This window comes from Pristiophorus japonicus, chromosome 25 (genome assembly GCF_044704955.1).
Source record: "Pristiophorus japonicus isolate sPriJap1 chromosome 25, sPriJap1.hap1, whole genome shotgun sequence".
NCBI classification, from domain to species: domain Eukaryota; kingdom Metazoa; phylum Chordata; class Chondrichthyes; family Pristiophoridae; genus Pristiophorus; species Pristiophorus japonicus.
Window position 1 is genome coordinate 15,106,162 of NC_092001.1, and position 13,477 is coordinate 15,119,638.

Consider the following 13,477-nt stretch of genomic DNA (forward strand, 5'->3'; position numbering starts at 1 on the left):
GCAACCTCATTCAAATCCGTGTTATGGCAGAGTTTGATTTTAATCTTTTGTCCTCTGTGGCATTTGCTGAAAGAACACAGCAACACATCAATCTTCCCTATTGGAAGGAAATATTCTATTGTTGACACTAGAAACATTTTTAATCATTCAAACGTGCCTCTTGTCTCAGCTTTTCCTGCCTTCCAGAAAAGAATCGCCCTCTGCTTACAATTCTCACCACAATTGTGGCGGCAGCAGTGACTGCGTGAGCTGAAGGAAAATGCGCCGGATTTCGATACTAACAATGTTCAGTCCTGGTCGTTTAATTCACCGTATTGTTTTTTTTCTCTGTTCTGAATCTGTTTCACAACAGAACATTTCTGGTACTCCCTCACCTGAAGGCCGTTTACTGACATACGCTAATTGTATACTTTGAACATTGTTGCAACAGGGTGCACGGTCTGGACAAGCTGTGAGTGCCGCTTGTAGCAGAGAATTTCAGTTTGGGTTAAAAAAGCAGAAAGCAGAATTAGTGTATATACCAAAAATCCGAGGTAGCCGAGTGGTTGAGGCAAAGTACTGCGAATCCATTTTGCGCAACACGTGCGGAATCGAATATAATCCTCGTTGTTACTGTTTGGACCATTTGATGCCTCTGTTTGTTTTGTTAATCACCGAAAGCTTCATGTCCAAATTCACCTTTTACTCCAAGTATGCTACTCCCAGCTCATGCCATGTCTCAAACTATTAACATGTATAGTAATGGGAAAACATGTGTAGGATTATGGGGAGGCGGACTAATTTGATAGTTCGCTCAAGGACACAATACAGGCAGAAGGGAGTTCACACTTTCTTCTTAACCGACATTATATGAGATAATAATACACAATGAGTTGCGTTGTTTTTTTTATAGGAGGCTCATTGGTCTAGTGATTTGATTTTCACTTTGGGATTTTCAGTGTTGCAGTGCGACAGATCCAGGGTGCAAATGTCGGACTGTCGTCGCTGGCTCTTGGTCAAAAACCACTTTCTCGCAGCCGAAAGGCACCGCAGACAAGATCGATAATTTAAATGAAAAACGTATGAATTTGAATCGTATTTTGTACATCGTCCGAAATCACAGAGCTTCACAGGAGCGACATTAAAACCAACCAACTGAGTAATTATAGGCTTCCGAGTTTGTGCGGGTCTGTCTTATTGCACATCTTATACACGTCGGATCAGAGAGGAGCTTCTGTTTGCAGAGTTGCAGCAGAGAGGAGCGTCTGTTTGCAGAGTGGGAGCAGAGAGGAGCGGCTGTTTACAGAATGGGAACAGAGAGGAGCGGCTGGTTACATAGCGGGAGTAGAGAGGAGCGGCTGGTTACAGAGCGGGAGCAGAGAGGAGTGGCTGGTGACTGAGCGGGAGCAGAGAGAAGCGGCTGCTTACAGAGCGGGAGCAGAGAGGAGCGGCTGGTTACAGAGCGGGAGCAGAGAGGATGGCTGGTGACAGAGCGGGAGCAGAGAGAAGCGGTTGTTTACAGAGTGGGAGCAGAGAGGAGCGGCTGGTTACAGAGCGGGAGCAGAGAGGAGCGGCTGTTTACAGAGCGGGAGCAGAGAGGAGCGGCTGGTTACAGAGCGGGAGCAGAGAGGAGCGGCTGGTTAGAGAGCGGGAGCAGAGGGGAGCGGATGTTGACAGAGCGGGAGCAGAGAGGAGCGGCTGTTTACTAGTGGGAGCAGAGATGAGCGGCTGGTTACAGAGTGGGAGCAGAGATGAGCGGCTGGTTACAGAGTGGGAGCAGAGAGGAGCGGCTGTTTACAGAGTGGGAGCAGAGAGGAGCGGCTGTTTTCAGAGTGGGAGCAGAGAGGAGTGGCTGTTTGCAGAGTGGAAGCAGAGAGGGGCGGCTGTTTACAGAGCGGGAGCAGAGAGAAGCGGCTGCTTACAGAGCGGGAGCAGAGAGGAGCGGCTGGTTACAGAGCGGGAGCAGAGAGGATGGCTGGTGACAGAGCGGGAGCAGAGAGAAGCGGTTGTTTACAGAGTGGGAGCAGAGAGGAGCGGCTGGTTACAGAGCGGGAGCAGAGAGGAGCGGCTGTTTACAGAGCGGGAGCAGAGAGGAGCGGCTGGTTACAGAGCGGGAGCAGAGAGGAGCGGATGGTTAGAGAGCGGGAGCAGAGAGGAGCGGATGTTGACAGAGCGGGAGCAGAGAGGAGCGGCTGTTTACTAGTGGGAGCAGAGATGAGCGGCTGGTTACAGAGTGGGAGCAGAGATGAGCGGCTGGTTACAGAGTGGGAGCAGAGAGGAGCGGCTGTTTACAGAGCGGGAGCAGAGAGGAGCGGCTGTTTTCAGAGTGGGAGCAGAGAGGAGTGGCTGTTTGCAGAGTGGGAGCAGAGAGGAGCGGCTGTTTACAGAATGGGAACAGAGAGGAGCGGCTGGTTACATAGCGGGAGTAGAGAGGAGCGGCTGGTTACCGAGCGGGAGCAGAGAGGAGTGGCTGGGGACTGAGCGGGAGCAGAGAGAAGCGGCTGCTTACAGAGCGGGAGCAGAGAGGAGCGGCTGGTTACAGAGCGGGAGCAGAGAGGATGGCTGGTGACAGAGCGGGAGCAGAGAGAAGCGGTTGTTTACAGAGTGGGAGCAGAGAGGAGCGGCTGGTTACAGAGCGGGAGCAGAGAGGAGCGGCTGTTTACAGAGCGGGAGCAGAGAGGAGCGGCTGGTTACAGAGCGGGAGCAGAGAGGAGCGGCTGGTTAGAGAGCGGGAGCAGAGAGGAGCGGATGTTGACAGAGCGGGAGCAGAGAGGAGCGGCTGTTTACTAGTGGGAGCAGAGATGAGCGGCTGGTTACAGAGTGGGAGCAGAGATGAGCGGCTGGTTACAGAGTGGGAGCAGGGAGGAGCGGCTGTTTACAGAGTGGGAGCAGAGAGGAGCGGCTGTTTTCAGAGTGGGAGCAGAGAGGAGTGGCTGTTTGCAGAGTGGAAGCAGAGAGGAGCGGCTGTTTACAGAGCGGGAGCAGAGAGGAGCGGCTAGTTACATAGCGGGAGTAGAGAGGAGCGGCTGGTTACAGAGCGGGAGCAGAGAGGAGTGGCTGTTGACTGAGCGGGAGCAGAGAGAAGCGGCTGCTTACAGAGCGGGAGCAGAGAGGAGCGGCTGGTTACAGAGCGGGAGCAGAGAGGATGGCTGGTGACAGAGCGGGAGCAGAGAGAAGCGGTTGTTTACAGAGTGGGAGCAGAGAGGAGCGGCTGGTTACAGAGCGGGAGCAGAGTGGAGCGGCTGTTTACAGAGCGGGAGCAGAGAGGAGCGGCTGGTTACAGAGCGGGAGCAGAGATGAGCGGCTGGTTAGAGAGCGGGAGCAGAGAGGAGCGGATGTTGACAGAGCGGGAGCAGAGAGGAGCGGCTGTTTACAGAGTGGGAGCAGAGATGAGCGGCTGGTTACAGAGTGGGAGCAGAGATGAGCGGCTGGTTACAGAGTGGGAGCAGAGAGGAGCGGCTGTTTACAGAGTGGGAGCAGAGAGGAGCGGCTGTTTACAGAGCGGATGCAGAGAGGAGCGGCTGGTAAAAAAGTGGGAGCAGCGAGGAGCGGCTGGTTACAGATTGGGAGCAGAGAGGAGCGGCTGTTTGCAGTGTGGGAGCAGAGAGGAGCTCCTGGTTGCAAAGTGGGAGCAGAGAGGAGCGGCTGTTTACAGAGAGGGAGCAGAGAGGAGCGGCTGGTTACAGAGTGGGGCAGAGAGGAGTGGATGTTTACAGATTGGGAGCAGAGAGGAGCGGCTGTTTACTGTGTGGGAGCAGTGAGGAGCGGCTGTTTACAGAGTGGGAGCAGAGAGGAGCGGCTGGTTACAGAGTGGGAAAAGAGAGGAGAGTGGGAGCAGAGAGGAACGAATGTTTACAGAGTGGGAGCAGAGAGAAGCGGCTGTTTACAGAGTGGGAGCAGAGAGAAGCGGCTGGTTACAGAGTGGGAGCAGTGAGGAGCGGAAGGTTACAGAACGGGAGCGGAGAGGAACATCTGGTTACAGAGCGGGAGCAGAGAGGAGCGACTTGTTACAGAGCGGGAGCAGAGATGAGCGGCTGTTTACGGAGTGGGAGCAGAGAGGAGCGGCTGTTTACAGAGTGGGAGCAGAGAGGAGCGGCTGGTTACAGAGTGGGAGCAGATAGGAGCGGCTCGTTACAGAGTGGGAGCAGAGAGGAGCGGCTGGTTATAGAGCGGGAGCAGAGAGGAGCGGCCGTTTACTGAGTGGGAGCAGAGATGAGCGGCTGTTTACAGAGTGGGAGCATAGAGGAGCGGCTGGTTACAGAGTGGGAGCAGAGAGGAGCGGCTGGTTACAAAGTGGGTGCAGAGAGGAGCGGCTGGTTATAGAGCGGGAGCAGAGAGGAGCGGCCGTTTACAGAGTGGGAGCAGAGAGGAGCGGCTGGTTACAGAGCGGGAGAAGTGAGGAGCGGCTGGTAACAGAGCGGGAGCAGAGAGAAGCGGCTGTTTACAGAGCGGGTGCACAGAGGAGCGGCTGGTAACAGAGTGGGAGCAGAGAGGAGCGGCTGGTTGCAGAGCGGGAGCTGAGAGGAGCGGCTGCTTACAGAATGGGAGCAGAGAGGAGCGGCTGGTAACAGAGCGGGAGCAGAGAGCAGCGGCTTTTTACAGAGTGGGAGCAGAGAGGAGAGGCTGTTTACAGAGTGGGAGCAGACAGGAGCGGCTGTTTACAGAGTGGGAGCAGAGAGGAGCGGCTGTTTACAGAGTGGGAGCAGAGCTGAGAGACAGTGCCTGGTGCTGAACCAGTGGCGTGTTTCGAGGAGTTGCTGAATAAATTCTTTTTCAGCATCTGCATGTCTTCGCTGTGCTTTATTGTGCTATACTTTGTATTGATAAAATGCAATATTTGATTGCGCTGACTTGAAGATTATATACCAAAACAATGTAAGCCTTGTTAGTTCAGGCATGGAATTCCCACCTGCCACGCGGGAAACATGGTTATTGTGCAAAAAAGAGACGTAACACGTCCCTTAAAAATTGTTGGATTATACTATAAATTAAATAAAAACTGTGTGCGAAAATCGAAAGTAACAGATCACTTGTTCTGAGAATATTTATTGCACCAACAATGAACAGCTCTTCCTTCAACATGAAGCTGGCCCAATGACAAGGTGCGATTGAGATGTGCTTGGAACCCACTGCCGTCTGATCTGGAATCCGAATGTCTACCATTGCAGCACAAACTCCAAAGGCGACAAGGGCAGCCGCATCTAGCAGAACGATCAAGCAGCGTGCGGAGACCTGCCCTGGAAATCGTCGCTGTCCAGGCCTGCAAGTCCATCAGCCATGGTCTTGTATTCACTGGAATTCAGAAGAATGAGAGGGGACCTCATAGAAACGTTTAAAATTCTGACGGGTTCAGACAGGTTAGCTGCAGGAAGAATGTTCCCAATGTTAGGGATGTCCAGAACCAGGGGTCACAGTCTAAGGATAAGGGGTAAGCCATTTAGCACCGAGATGAGGAGAAACTTTTTCACCCAGAGAGTGGTGAACCTGTGGAATTCTCTATCTCAGAAAGTTGTTGAGGCCAATTCACTAAATATATTCAAAAAGGAGTTAGATGAAGTCCTTAATACTGGGGGGGATCAAGGGGTATGGCGAGAAAGCAACAATGGGGTAGTGAAGTTGGATGTTCAGCCATGAACTCATTAAATTGCGGTGCAGGCTAGAAGGACCGGATCGCCTACTCCTGCACCTATTTTCTATGTTTCTATGTTTCTGTGAGGCAATTGGAGGGAGCAGCGCGTGCTGCTGCAGGAGGGTAACGGCTGTGAAGCCAGGTCACTTATTGCAGTGCGGGCAGGCACAACTGGAGAGGTGAAGAAGCGGCGAGAGTCCATAGGTGGAAGTTACCGGTTCCCAAGAGACGCGTGAATCTGGGGCCCTGAAGAGACGAGAGCCCAAGGGCAGCATGGGCCAGCCCACAACAACGATATGTGTGCGCGCTCGAACTGTGCAGCAGAGCTGGTCTCCAGTTTGTCTTGAGTATTCCTTGCCACTGGATCAAGACCTAGTTCTGCCAAGTCCCAGTGATTGCTGGTATGCAACGGCCAGCACACGTTAAAACGTCCAAGCACAGGCAACGTTCACCCTTCAGGATGTCGGTCGGGATTTGCAATATTAGGTACACCTGTGTACTCATTGCTGTTTGGCGTGGGAGAAAGTCATCCTCGCCACTAGAGACTGCCTATGATGATGATATAAAACAAAATGCTGGCAATACGCAGAAGGTCAGGCAGTATCCCTGAGAGCGAAACAGACTTAACCTTTCATTTCGATGATGGTCCCTCAATACATGCCACGAGGAGGGTGCAATGAGCTGCAGCTGTTAAAATGCGGGAGCAGAGAAGACATGGGTTCGATTTCCGGCCAATTGCAATCCCCCGGTTTTCCAATGAAATTCAGTATGCATATTAAATAATAAAAGTTACATGAAGTGCTCAGCTAAGAAAACTCCCATTTGGGTGTTTCAGACCGTGATATCTCGGTCTGCGACGCTGCTCCATTTGCCTTGCAATTCTGGTGCTGCATATTCCGGCCAGCCTGGGACTATATTCATCCTAAAAACAGTTGTTGGCTTTCTGGTGACAAAAAAGCTAACTGCCCTAATTGCTGAATGCAGCAACAGGATATATATCAAAATCAGCTTTCGACCAATCGGCATTGCTTGATTCCGAAGCTGGGCTGTATATGTTTCAATTCATTCACAATGTTGTTGGTTTACTGTTCCAACAAGATGACCATGTCCTTGTCTTGTCTTGGGATCGCAACCACGTCCACATCTCCCACGCCATGACATAAGCTGATGATTGCTAAATGGACCACCGCCGAATCCACCCTGTTACTAAATGAATGTAGACTCCAAACAGCAGCTGGAACAAAAATGATGGCACAGGAATACCAAGGCTGGAGCACTCAAAGACCCTATTAAGAAAGTCCTATTCAGCTTGCGCCTCGCAACCAACTTCGGGAAGTCCAGTCAGCTGGAGAGGCAGAGTGCCCACAGTGCCTGGTCTGCCCTAAAGGCGCCATAGTTAGCACCTGTGCAGAGACGCTTGATAAATCAATCAGGAAACATTAAGACTGGTTCCACGAGAATGACCAGGAGATCCAGGAGCCGTTAAGCCACAAATGCAAGTCATTGTTGAATTGGAAACAGATGCACATCTCGAGAGCTGAAAGCAGTTCTTTGGACGTCTGAAGGCCGCGATCCAAGATAGAAATCGAGACCTAAAGAACAGATGGTGGGCAGAAATAGCGCAGGAGATCCTGCAACGAGCTGACAAACACGACGTGCAAAGATTAATTGGCGCAAACAAGACCAATTACGATCAAGCAGTGAGCGCTGTGCCCCACTAAGGACCAGAAACGGAGGAGTAATTACAAGGCCAGAGAAGCAGTCAGAGCCCGCTGGAAGATCTGCTTATCGGAGAATCGATTCCATCCGACAACATGCTACCGTCACCAACTCAGAAAAACCGCAGCCCGGCACAAAGTTCAAAAGGCCATCCGATAATTGAAGAAAACAAGGCCTCAGGAGCATGGAATCCCCGCCAAAGCACTAAAGCATGGCGGGGAATTACTGTTTGCGCGAATCCATTAACTCAGTTATCTTATTTGGAAGGAGGAGAGCTGTCCAGCAGATTGCGGAGACGTTGTAATCGTGACTAGCATCAAGAAAGGCGACAATCCGTTTGCGAAAATTACAGAGGAGTTTCCATGCTGCCTGCACCAGAGAAAGTCATCGGAAGAATCCTCCTTAATCCCATTCTCCCAGTGACTGTCGTGGGACCACAAATGTTCACAATATACATAGATGATCTGGAAGAGGGGACAGAGTGTAGTGTAACACAATTTGCAGATGACACGAAGATTAGTGGGAAAGCGGGTTGTGTAGAGGACACAGAGTGGCTGCAAAGAGATTTAGATAGGTGAAGCGAATGCGCGAAGTTTTGGCAGATGGAATACAATGTCGGAAATTGTAAGGTCATCCACCTTGGGAAAAAAAAACAGTAAAATGGAATATTATTTGAATGGGGAGTAATTACAAAATGCTGCGGTGCAGAGGGACCTGGGGGTCCTTGTGCATGAATCCCAAAAAGTTAGTTTGCAGGTTGAGCAGTTCATCGTGAAAGCGAATGGAATGTTGGCCTTCATTGCGAGAGGGATGGAGTACAAAAGCAGGGAGGTCCTGATCCAACTCTACAGGATATTGGTGAGGCCGCACCTGGAGTACTGCGTGCAGTTTTGGTCACCTTGCTTGCGGAAGGATATACTAGCTTTGGAGGGGGTACAGAGACGATTCACTAGGCTGATTCCGGAGATGAGGGGGTTACCTTATGATGATAGTTTGAGTAGACTGGGTATTTATTCGTTGAAGTTCAGAAGGATGAGGGGTGATCTTATTGAAACATTTAAAATAATGAAAGGGATCGACACGATAGAGCTGAGAGGTTGATTCCACTGGTCGGGGAGACTAGAACTAGGGGGCACAGCCTCAAAATACTGGGGAGCCAATTTAAAACCAACTTGAGAAGGAATTTCTTCTCCCAAGAGGGTTGTGAATCTGTGGAATTCTCTGCGCAAGTCAGCAGTTGAGGCGAGCTCATTGAATGTATTCAAGTCAAAGATAGATAGATTTTTAACCAATAAGGTAATTAAGGGTTACTGGGAGTGGGCGTGTAAGTGGAGCTGAGTCCACGGCCAGATCAGCCATGATCTTGTTGAATGGTGGAGCAGGCTCAAGGGTCCAGATGGCCTACTCCTGTTCCTAATTCTTACGTTCTGATATGCGTAGTACTCATTCTGCCCACTGAGGTGCACAATGGACATGATCTTCACCGTGCGCCAAATTCAAGAAAAACACAGGAAGCACCATCGATCTCTGACCTATCCAGGCGATTCACTGTATCTTCAGACACATGTGTTGGCAGATTTAGCTGCAATTCGAGATCTTTAGAAGCAACAGGAGGTTGAAAAGCAACATTTTATGCAAGAATGGAGAGGGGACGATTCTGCGCTTTTCAGTTTATAAAACGGAGACCTTGCTGCTTGGTCACCGTGCCTCACAACCAAGGAGCTGATCTGAATATTTCCAAGGGAAAGTTCTGTCGGTGCTGAAAATCCGAAATTCAAACAGAGATTGCTGGACATAATCAGCAGGCCACAAAACATTTCAGGAGAGCTCAGTAAGTTTAACCTGTCAGATCGATGACGAATCATCACAACTGGAAATAGTTCTCGTTGTTGCAGGTTTTAAAGAGGTTCAGAGGCAGTGAAACGGATTGGGGCTGGGGAACGAACAAATGGGAAGATCTGTGACAAGTTGGAAGGCAGGAGATGAAATGAATCAAGAGATTGATTGTGCAAAGCAAAAGGGGATAACATTGGTCAAGTAAAGAAACAAAAGATGGATCTAGTGGATCACTAAATTGGAACTGCAGGTTCATTAACAGCAGCTAGTGCCAACAAATTTGGAGCAGTGTTAGACATAGACAACAGAGAAAATAGGTGCAGAAGTAGGCCATTCGGCCCTTCTAGCCTGCACCGCCATTCAATGAGTTAATGGCTGAACATGCAACTTCAGTACCCTATTCCTACTTTCTCGCCATACCCCTTGATCCCCCTAGTAATAAGGACTACATCTCATTGTGACCTTCAGTTGTTGTACTCAATCTTGAGTACAGACGTTTTTAAACTACCGAATGGAAAGATGAGGTGCCGTTCCTCGAGCTTACATTGAGTTTAATTTCACCAAAAACACCGATCGCAGTCGGGGAGTGTGGCGGAGAATTAAAATACCTTGTGAATGGTTGCTCAGTGTCAAGCTTGCCGCCTGAACGAAGGTGCCCTACAAAGCGATCACCAATGTGTACATGGTGAGCAGCGAATACAGTATGACACATTGAAAGAAATACAAGTAAAACACTGTTTTACCTGAAATGTGTGTTTGGCGGCCTGGTCAGTGGGTATTCAGGAGGTAACAATGCAGGTGTTGCATGTCCTGCGCTTGCCTGGGAAGATGCCGTGGGAAGGAAGGGGCTGCTTAGAATGACTGCAGAATTAACCAGGGTGTCGCGGAAGAAGCAGTCTCTTCAGAATGGGAATGGGAAGAGAGTGGAAGAAGCGTTTGGTGGTTAAATCACGCTGGAGGAGGCAGACATAGCGGAGTATGATCCGTTGATTGTGGAGGCTAGTGGGATGGAACTTGAGTGCAAGGTTCAACACTTATTTTTTTTGCGTGAGAGGGAGAGAATGCGTGAGGGCAGAATTGCGGGAAATAGTATGAAGATGTTCGAGGGCAAAGAAAACAAAGGTGGAGGGGAAACTTCGGTTATGACAAAAGGATGGCCTAATGGAAGCACTGGTATGTAATATTAAAGCGTTAGGGATAGGTGGTCGATGGATGGGTTACAGTGATAAGGTTAGGGAATCCAGGGAAGGGTTACAGAGATAGAGATAGGAATAGGCAGTCCATGGATGGGTTAGATATGAATAGGCAGTCGATGGATGGGTTAGATATGAATAGGCAGTCGATGGATGCGTTGCAAAAAAAAGGATAGAGATAGGGAGTCCATGGATGGGTTATGTAAATAGGGATAGCGGTTCTATGGTTTTATGACTGATATGGATTGGAATAAACAATCCATGCATGGGTTACAGAGATAGATCGGCAGTTCATGGATGGGTTACATATAGGGATTAGAATAAACAGTACATTAATGGGTTACAGAGAAAGGGATAGGGATAGGCAGTCCATGGATGACTTAAAAGCAGGGAATGGAATGCAAGGTCCACTGATAGGTTACAGAGCAAGGGATAGGAATTGACGGTCCAGCTTTCGGTTACACCGATAGAGATAGGCATAGGCGGTGCATAAATGGGTTTCAGAGATACGGATAGGGCTGGTGGCCCATGGTTGCGTTACAGAAGTAGGGATAGGGTTAGACGGTCCATCTTTGGGATTCAGAGATAGCGATAGAAATATCCAGTCGTTGGATTAGTTACATTGCTAGTGATATATTCAGGTGACCCACGGATGGGTTACAGAGATAAGGATAGGCAGTCTTTGCATTGGTCTGAGCAATAGGTATAGGAATAGGCGGTCCATGGATGGGCTACATAAATAGTGATCGGAGCAGGTAGCTCATGGATGATGTACAAAGATAGGGATCGTCAGTCTATGGATGGCTGTAAGCGATACGGATAGGAATAGGAGGTCCATGGATGAGTTCCACAGATAGAGATAGCAGTACTCAATCCATGGATATGAGACAGCAATAGGGATACATAGAGACTGTCCGTGGATGCGTTACAACGATAGGGAGGGTTGTAGGTAGAAAATGGAAGGATCACAGCGTTAAGGATAGGAATAGAGAGTCCATGGATGGGTTACAGAGATAGGGATAGGAATATGCAGGTAATGTTGCGGTACAGCGATAAGGATAGGAGTACATAGTCGATGGATGGGATAAAGGAAAAGGCATAGGGATAGGTTGTCCATGCAAGGGTTGCAGAAATGGTGACAGGAACAGGCGGTCCATGGATGGGTCACAGCTAGAAGGATAGGAATAGACAGTCCCTGGATGGGCGACAGAGATAGGAATATGAATAGGCAGGCCAAGTTTTGTTACAGCGTTAGGGATAGGATTAGACAGTCCCTGGATGGGGTGAAGCGATAGCGATAGGGACAGGTACTCCATGAAAGGGTTGCAGAGATACAGAAAGGGATATGCTGTCCATGAATGGGCCTCAGCGAAAGCGATGGGAATAGACGGTAAATGGAAGGATTGCAGAGATAGGTATAGTAATAGACAATCCATGGATGTGTTACAGTGGTGGGGATAGGGATAGTGATTGATGGATGGGTTACAGATAGTGAATGTAATAGGCGGGCTATGGCTGGGTTGCAGCGATAGGGATAGGGATAGGCAGTCCGTGCATTTTTTACATAGATAGGGATAGAAATAGGCGGCCCATGGATGGGTTACAACGGCAGGCATAGGGTCAAGCTGTCCAACGACGGTTTACACAGATAGTGATAGTGGTAGGCGGTCCATGGATGGGTGACAGTGATGGGGATAGGGATAGGCGGTCCATGGATGTGTTGCAGCGGTAGTGATAGGGATAGGCTGTCCATGGATGGGTTATAGCGATAGGGATAGGAATAAGAGGTTAATGGATCGGTAGCAGCGGAAGGCATAGGGGTTAGGCTGTCCACGAAATGCTTACAAAAATAGGAATAGGAATAGGCGGTCCATGGATGGGTTAAAAGCGGTAGGGATAGGGATAGGCAGATGACTGCTCTTTAAGAGCACATCCAAGAACTTTTAAAAAATATGATGATGGTTTCCACATCTACCATCCATTCAGGCTGTGGGTTCCAGACTCCCAGCTCTCTCTTGGTGAAGAACTGCTTCCTTATCACACATCTAATCCTTCTACCAACTACATTAAATTTTACCCCCGGTTAAATATCCATCTGCTCATAATGGGCGCAAAGAATCTTCAGGTCGAGAGGCAAGAGCTCAAAATCTGAATGCGAGAGACAGGATCAGAGGAACAGTTAATGTTCTCGGGTGTGGACATCGGGCAGAGCTGGAAACAAATAGCTGTAAGATATAGATAAATTATTCACTGTGGTGCGAGTGTCCAGCTCAATAGGGGAAAACTGTAAAATTAGAGATATCCCATTCAGTGATGAGTGAGGAAACAGTTTCTCACACAGAGGGCAGCTGAAAACTGGAATTTTCTCCCCTACATACCTTTTGAGGCTGGGAGTCAACTGACAATTTCAAAATACAGATTTGTAGTTTTTGTTCGGAGAGAATATTAAAATTGATGGAAATATCACAGGCAAATCACATATATCAGCCGTGATATAATTAAATGGCAGAACAGGCCCAAGGGCTGAATGGCCCCCTCGTTTCTAATTGCCTAATACTGTAACATGATAAAAACATAAACAGCTGCAAATAAACCTTGCATGTTATTAATATTTAACAGCAAAAACTCCGTGACATCCGCAACAATGCTGTGGTCAGGGAGAAATTCCCGAAGCTGCTGTGCGACCATCTTGTGGTTCCCTTGACTGACTCTCCAATTCCTCCCACACGTTGCCATTTTTTAACATTGTTTTAAATCTGCTGCTCTGGGCCAGTGCTTTCCACAGTTTCTACAAAAACGGTTTTACAGCTTGAAACATGTATTTATCATTGATAAATCACCATATTGTGCAAAGATAGAGCTTCTGTCGTCAAATAAAGAGGATTAATTAAACCATGTTAGTGTCATAGTGTCGCTTTGAACAGAATTGAACCGAAATCTTTCAAGATGGAATGTATTTACTGAATCACAATAAACAATATAATTTTATAAATGTTGGGAAATGAGTTCCACTACCTCAGAGTAGGAATTGTGTGATCACCACTTTTTATTCATGTCGGACACAAACTCAGGTGTACATTCCGGATCATTTCAGAGATTGACCCAGAGATAAAAGCAGCGA